Genomic DNA, 8,413 nt, shown 5'->3' with positions numbered 1-8,413 from the left:
TCAGGGCTTGCACACTTTAATCACTTTAAACAATTATGTAAAGTTTTTAATGTGTAACGTAAATAGGTACTTCATTTTTAAGTTAAGACACGTTAATGTATAACACGGATAAATCATTCGTCATAATTCATTAATTCATTTAAATATTTTATAAATTTTGTCTATTCTTTTGTTCGTTCAAGAAACGTATGATAGTAGTATAAATATTTTTTTAATGTTGAAACATAGCGTCGTTACACTTAATATTTTTTTTTAATAATAGGTGGATTATTGAATAACTCATTACTCTATCCATTGTTTATAAATTTTTTAAAATATTTATTGACCTTTTATTTGCTTTTTTTCGTTCGAAAAACATTTGAAAGTAAAATAAATATGTTATTCAAATAAACGTTGAAACTCACTATAGTAACATTTTTAATTTTTGGTATGTTACATATTTGATACATATAGGTCACGAAATTTGACGGTGTATATATCATGTTCATTATTGAATTCCCGCCGATGCACAAAATCGTATAAAAATATAACAATTAACGAGGAAAATAAAATGTTTGGCTTAAAAGTTATTTTTGGCCAAACAAAATTTTGACAAAGAGGCACATTGAAGTAAAAAATAAACAGCACACCCGGTGAGATAAAAAAATTAAAACACTTAAGAAACGTTAACTGTATTGGCACCAAAAAATGGCCTGTATCAGGGTGCCAGAAATTAAACATTCACCACATATGTAAAGTTAACGATGGCTTTATTCAATATGTCGCATGCCGATCATTATTCTTGCCAAAGCTTTGGCTACCATTACAGATTCCTTCGTAGTGGAATATAGAGAACGGAACTAAAATTTATAGAGTAGGTACTAGCTAAAATACTTGGCGTTGTTCGGTATTTAGGTCTGGTTTATTTTATTTTATTTTATTTTTTATTTTTAGTTTATTTTATTGGAAGGAAGAACAACAGTTACAATATATGATAAATAAGAATACAAAAAATAAAATCATGAGCTTCAATTACAGTTCTTCACAACACATAAGAGAAGTATATATAAAAGAAGAGACATGAGACAAGGATGGGAAATGGGGGAAATAGGGGGGGGGGGTTTAAAAATTTCAAGTTTTCGTCTTCGAGTTTAAAGGCCTTCAAATCCAGACATAACATATCTTTTTGGCTTATAAGACCATTTTATTTTTTTAATGTTTGTTTTCATATATATATATATATATATATATATATATATATATATATATATATATATATATATATATATATATATATATATATATATATATATATATGTATATATATATATATATATATATATATTTATAAATATATATATATATATATATTTATATATATTTATATATATATATATATATATATATATATATATATATATATATATATATATATATATATATATATATATATATATATATATATATATATATATATATATATATATATATATATATATATATATATATATATATATATATATATATATATATATATATATATATATATATATATATATATATATATATATATATATATATATATATATATATATATATATATATATATATATATATATATATATATATATATATATATATATATATATATATATATATATATATATATATATATATATATATATATATATATATATATATATAAATATATATATATATATATATATATATTTATATATATATATATATATAAATATATATATATATATATATATATATATATATATATATATATATATATATATATATATATATATATATATATATATATATATATATATATATATATTTATATATATATATATATATATAAATATATAGGTATGAATGATATCATTGACATTACAGGAAAAAAACTTGTTTCATACATTACTTGAAAATTGTTAGAGAGGGTTCATTTCAGGGTGAGAAGAGGGGTAGTGATTCATAACATTGGTCAGGCAGTATGGATAGAAAACCAATTGTTGAAAAATGATGTGTAAAAGTTGAGAAAAGCTGAGATGAGAGAAGCAATGTCTGTCATCTCATGTGTATCACCACTGTTTATAGATTTTTCTCTCTTATTTGTATTTAATATGGTACTCTGGACTGGTAACTGAAGCACAGAACAGATCTTGATGGTCATCTCAAAAGTCTACGTAGTCACGTGGATTAATAATAATACAAGGTAGTCACGTGGATTAATAATAATACAAGGTTTTATGGACCGTCGACCTATTGGATCACATATTAATGGGTTTGAGCGTAGATAGCTCAAATGTTATGGTAAAACAAAAGTTTAAATATCTAACATTTAAAATATTTCAAACCAAAGAAATGCAAAAGCATTATAAAGCATATAACATTGTTAAAGAATACGAAAATTGTGGATCAATTAGTTGAATAACTATCAAGTTATAGAGAGTGAAACGTAGTTTTAGTGAGATAATTAATCCCTTTTTTTGAGCCGGGTACGTTCAAAATATTAACTGTTATAATAAATGAATTTATTCCGTTTAACAAATTTAATATTTAAATTTAACATTAAACATCTTTCAGTTTTTGATACGTGAATTTGCATATTTGGTCTCGTGATCTATTTATATTATGGGTACAAATATTCGTGGGAGACACGTCTTCTTTATTTCAATGAAATATAATTTTGTAGATCTTTGATATTTTCATAAAATAATAGATCCTTAGTGTGTAAATATCAATTCAATAATTGTTGATATTCAGTTTCAGAGATAAAAAAATTGGTCCATTTTTTCTGAGATAAAAACAGTTGCCCCGTTTTTTCGCCATCATGTTTGGAAAAATAATAAAATACTATTTTTTTCTTGATAAAATTAGAGTTTTTTTTTTCTCAAAATTTCACTTCTTAAATTTCATGTTTTGTATGTCATAAGAAGTATCTAAATAAATGTGTCTTTATATTTGACCCCCTAACAGGAACGATTTAACGCAATTTAAAGATTGAATAGTATAGTTATTATTTAAAACTTCAGAATATATTTAAAAGTAATAAAATACTATTTTTTTCATGATAAAATTAGTGTTTTTTTTCTCAAAATTTCACTTCTTAAATTTCATGTTTTGTTTGTCATAAGAAGTATCTAAATAAATGTGTCTTTATATTTGACCCCCTAACAGGAACGATTTAACGCAATTTAAAGATTGAATAGTATAGTTATTATTTAAAACTTTAGGGATCATAATTATCTTGGTGGTGAATAATAAAGTCGTTGAGATTATGTCATAGTGGATAAAGGTAGCAATAAACAGTTTACGGTAGTATAAAATAGCTTTGGTGGTATGGACTTGTGGAGCTAATGGATAACGAGAGAATGACTAAGAAAATACGAGTATATGTGCGAATGTGAGCGGAAGAACAGAAGGTGGACGGCCGAAAAAGACGTAGCATGATCAGATCAATCAAAACCCGAAATCTGGTGGTGTCAAAAGTCTGCGTAATCGGAGGGCATGTATGGATGTGAAGGAGGTTGTCGATTCATCAGCCTGTGTGTCCAAATTCAGTTCATTGTTGGTTCCAACTGGACTGTATTATGCAGAAACCATCCAACCAAAATAATAAGCTAAGTTTATAGAATAAAAAAAATAAAACATCACTATGTGAAATGGAAGAAGTAAGGTTTATTTCATTTAAACACAATGAAGCATTGTTTACTGTGTGATATGTTCAAATTATCTAAAAAAAATATTAAAGAAAAAATACATAGTACACGACGGATTCTTCAGTTCTTTGGACACGTTGCGCGTGGCAATGAGGATAGCCTGGAACCACATGTTGTGATCGGTAGCTGAAGGGAAAGAGAGGGAGAGGAAGATCCCACAAGATGGACCGATCAAGTTAAGACAGTAGCAGGCACCTCAGTGGTTGGAGCGCTACGTGCAGCGCAGTCAAGGGATAACTGGAGAAGATTCATTACTTCCACAAGGGTCACAATCCTCAGTAATGTGAACTAAGAATGAGTAGAGGAAGAAGATTATTCTGTCAATATGGTAATAAATCGGTATTTCATCGGTTTGATGGTTTCAGTTAAATTAAAAAATGATAGAATGAACACATCCAACCATTTTTTATTATTTTTTTATTGATAAACTTTAATTTTTAATTACAATTACAAATATTAATTCTGAAAAATTATATTACCAACAATTATATTTAGCTTTAAAACATTAATTTTCTTTAAAAAAAAATGTCTTGTCAATAAATTCTTCCGTTCCAAGAAAATAAATATATGGGTACGTACCTACATCCTCCATCAACTACTGTTGTCTCCCATAAATTATTGCTGCACGTGTTAAAACTGTCACTTAGAATTGTATAGCTCTAGATAAGGACCGTAGTCCATTTGATCTTCACATTCGTTTGATAATGCCCTAACAAGGCGAAACAATTGTCACAATATTATTTTCTTATGTGTTTGTGTTAATAAAATACAACTTGGTATACTCAAAAAATCTGTGTTTGATTTAAAATGAATACATTAATAAAATAAAAAATTATAACCCTTATCCGCACCTAATGGTGCATAGGGCACTGCATCAAATTGACGCAGTGTTATCTTGATCATTACTTACATGAAGGCAAGGTGATCATTCTTGCGCTTCAGGAACCAGTCCAGGGTAATGTTAAATAAATATTACAGTGTTGAATCACTAATATTTATTTTCACCTCCCTCCCTGGGAATCAAACCTGGGACCTCCAGCACGGTAGCTTAACACGCTGACCATTACACCATGGAGGCGGACGAAAAAATTTAAATTAAAAAAACATCCAACCATTTTGGATAGTTTTTTCGAAATTGCCTACTTTTTTCTTCTAGTTCAAAGTCAAACACATCCAAACCACATGGATATATCAAACATAACCTTTTTTCGTGGATTTATTGGTTGTAGGTTATAAAAGTTCTCCAAAAAGTACAGTGTTGAACTTTTGGGTTTGGTTGTCTTCGGCAAATCAAAAATTTACTATTGATGAAGCAGCAATAATCAAATGTTAAAATATTGTAAATTATGCGTTAGATGGTTAATGCATAACATTATCCAATTGTTCCTGAGTCTACGCTTCCTGGATGCTGGACTCGCTATCTGGCAAAGGTATTTTTTGATCTGAGGGCTGACTGATCCCACAAAACACATGTACTTTTCCTCTGTTTAAGAGGCAAATCCTTCCCTAGTGGATGCGTATTATATAATAAATGTACATACAGTCAAAATATCACGTTCACTAAGCGTGTTAGGCTGTGCGTGTTGATGAGTCAGTAAATACAGATTTTATTCACGTTAGAGTGCTTACGAAACAATTTTTTCAGGAATTTAATTAAATCACTTTGTTTTTTGACAATATCTTAAGAAATATATATTTTTTAACAGGATTACTTTATGGTGTACCAAATTAATGAAGTTTTATGGATATGACGCACTTTCCTAAAAAAATATTTTTAACTGATAATTAATTCTTGAAGTAAACATATATTTTTTAATTTTTATGTAAATGACGCACTTTTATAAAAAAATTAATAACATTAAATGTAATGAGTGGAGGCTTAATAAAATAATTTAAAAAATTAAAATCATAAAATGTTGAAAATAAAAAATTGTTGTATTTTTTTTTAAATATTGAGTAGTTGTTTTATTTTCTTTCCTTTTAAATGCACAGGGCGGTTCATGAAGAGAATGTTGAAGGTATACAAAACTATTTTAGGTGCCAGAAAAGAATCAAACTTTATTGATTCACAATCTAAAACAAATAAGGGTTTGTGATACCTGATGTATAAAGTAAATAATTTAAATGTAATTATTTGCAACTAATTTTATAAATATATCATTCGTTAGAAACAAGTTGATGATATTAAAAATACTTCTTTTAATGTGAAATTAATTAAAAATGAAAAATTATTGCTTCTATTTCATCGATTGTATCCATTTCAAGAACATTTGGTTAAAAACATTTTGAGTGTATCCAAATACTTGTTCACAAAATCTGGATTATCTCCAATTACAGGAGCCATTTTCATATTATTTTTTGACATCTCATTAAAGATGAAGAAGAATTGGTGAATGTTACATGTGTGTAAAGTGATCACTTAAACCAGCCTATGACGGTCGTCAGCCCCGTAAATGCCCAGACTTCCATATTCTTCTTCATCTTTGATGAGATGTCAAAAAATAACATTTGGTTTGTCAACCCTCCCTTCCCGGTTTTGTGTACCTTGTACACATTGCTTCTAATAACCATCAAAACCTCAATAAATATAATAAATACAAGGGTAAGATGTTAGGTTTTCCCCAATAACATATTTACGCATTGATTTAAAAAAATAATATTAATAATAATCAGAATTCATCGGGTCATCGGAGGTATTTTGAGAATATCGGAAACGAATTCGCGTATATACAGCGCATGAAGAGTGTGCGGGAACCGCGACACTATGTTCGCATCTCACTCTTGCATACTTGCACTGTGCAAGCGTGAGGAGCTCAAAGCTCAATGTCCTCTGGCTAGCGGCAGTAGCTCTTGGGCTTCCGACAAGAGTGGACCTATGCTTGTTCTGTGAGCGTTGCCAAATGATCTGAATTATTGTAATTTTAACTTCATTTATAATTAATTTATTAGCTTTGAATGTCCGTATTTATCCGATTTAAAATCGCTACTTTTTATTGTGTAGTAACTACCCAACACCGGGACGCGAGTCCCGGTGTTGGGTATTTTAGCACCGGAAGGGAAAGGTTAAAAAGATATTAGCTTAATCTAAGCTCAACATATGTTGATCTAAGTTTAAGTTATCTGCGTTTCAAACCAGAATACTTCAAGCGTATATTTAAGCGTTTCACTATAACGTTTTATTTAGGCCAACCTTCCTGAATAACAAGTTGTGCATATCGCTCACTCCTTTCAACAACGTTATACTTGTAATTACTTTTCAGGTGATCGTTTTTAAGGATTAAGAATATAATAAAATGTATTAAAAATAAATATCAAGCTATTTATTAACTTTTTTTACTGTGCAACAGATCCTTTTAAGTCAAACCTGAAAGTTTTTTTTTCCATTTGAAAAATATTTTGTCTATTTAAAAGAGAAAAAACAATACCTTTTCTTCAAAATACAAAAACAACACTTTTTGCCTTGTAGCGGGTAAATACTTAGTTAAAAACATGCCGCTTTTGCTGGTATACAGTACATTTTCTCGGCATCCCAAGAACATGCACAGCTGAAAATTTACGGTTTTTGATATATGACGTTATTGAAAGGAGTGAGTGATACAATAAACTACTGCGCTAAAATAATCACTCCAAAAATTTCTACGTGTTAATCCCCTTTTCTATGATACCAATATTGTTAAAAGGATTTATCGAATATGTACAAATCTCTGGACGCACTTACAGGATTCAACTCCCGGGAGATAGCTTTCAAGATTTTTTTCCTATATATGCGAAGAAATGTAAGAAGATAGGGTTTTTACTTTGAATTGAACGTTTTGCAAAACGATTTAGACGCCATAAAAATCAATCAGGATCTTTTACAAAACAAATTGGACGTTATATTGTACTTGCTAGTCAGAATAAAAAATGTGGAAAGATTTAACTTTTCGAAATTGGTTATACTAGTACTACATATACCGTCAGTGTGAATACCTGCTCAAATATTTTATTATTAAGATTAGCGAGCTCGTTATTCATCAAGCTGGTATGCCTGCGCGCCGAGCTGCCATAGTCCGTGCGCGCGATGTATTCTGAAGTTTTCAGATAAGATTTTTCAATACTACTTTGAATATTTTATTTTAAATTCTAACTTCTTTTATGAAATTCAATAAACCGTCCAATTTGTTTTATCAAACGTGCAATTTGTATTGTTAAACTTAATTCAGTCAAATTTAATTGGTAAGGCGTCCTATTTGGTTTATGAATTGTATTATTTGAAGTTGTCCGCCTCCGTAGTGTAATGGTCAGCACGCTCGGCTACCATTCTGGAGGTCCCGGGTTCGATTCCCAGAGGGGGGTTAAATAAATATAAGGGATTTTTTTCACTGTAATATTTATTCAATATTACCCTGGACTGGTACCTGAAGCGGAGGGCTGATCACTTTTCATTCAGGTGTAAACGATCAAGATAACACTGCGTTCATGTGAAGCAGTGCCCTATGCACCATTGGGGTGCGGATATGGGTTTTATTTTATTTATTATTATTTGAAGTGAAACACAAGTAATTTAAAAAACTGTTAAATTTTGGATTAATCTTCTTCAGTTTAAATAATGTCATTTAAAATTTTATTATATTAATAAATTATATGTAAGATTTCGGGCTGACTTTTTTTTGTGACGATGTTTTTATTATAATGACGTTTTAACATAGTTATAAAAATTA

The sequence above is a fragment of the Brachycentrus maculatus genome, unplaced genomic scaffold (genome assembly GCF_059751285.1).
Source record: "Brachycentrus maculatus isolate JH-2025_06_01 unplaced genomic scaffold, ASM5975128v1 h1tg000074l, whole genome shotgun sequence".
Lineage (NCBI taxonomy): Eukaryota > Metazoa > Arthropoda > Insecta > Trichoptera > Brachycentridae > Brachycentrus > Brachycentrus maculatus.
The sequence above is the reverse complement of the archived record's forward strand: the minus strand, read 5'-3'. Positions refer to the sequence as shown.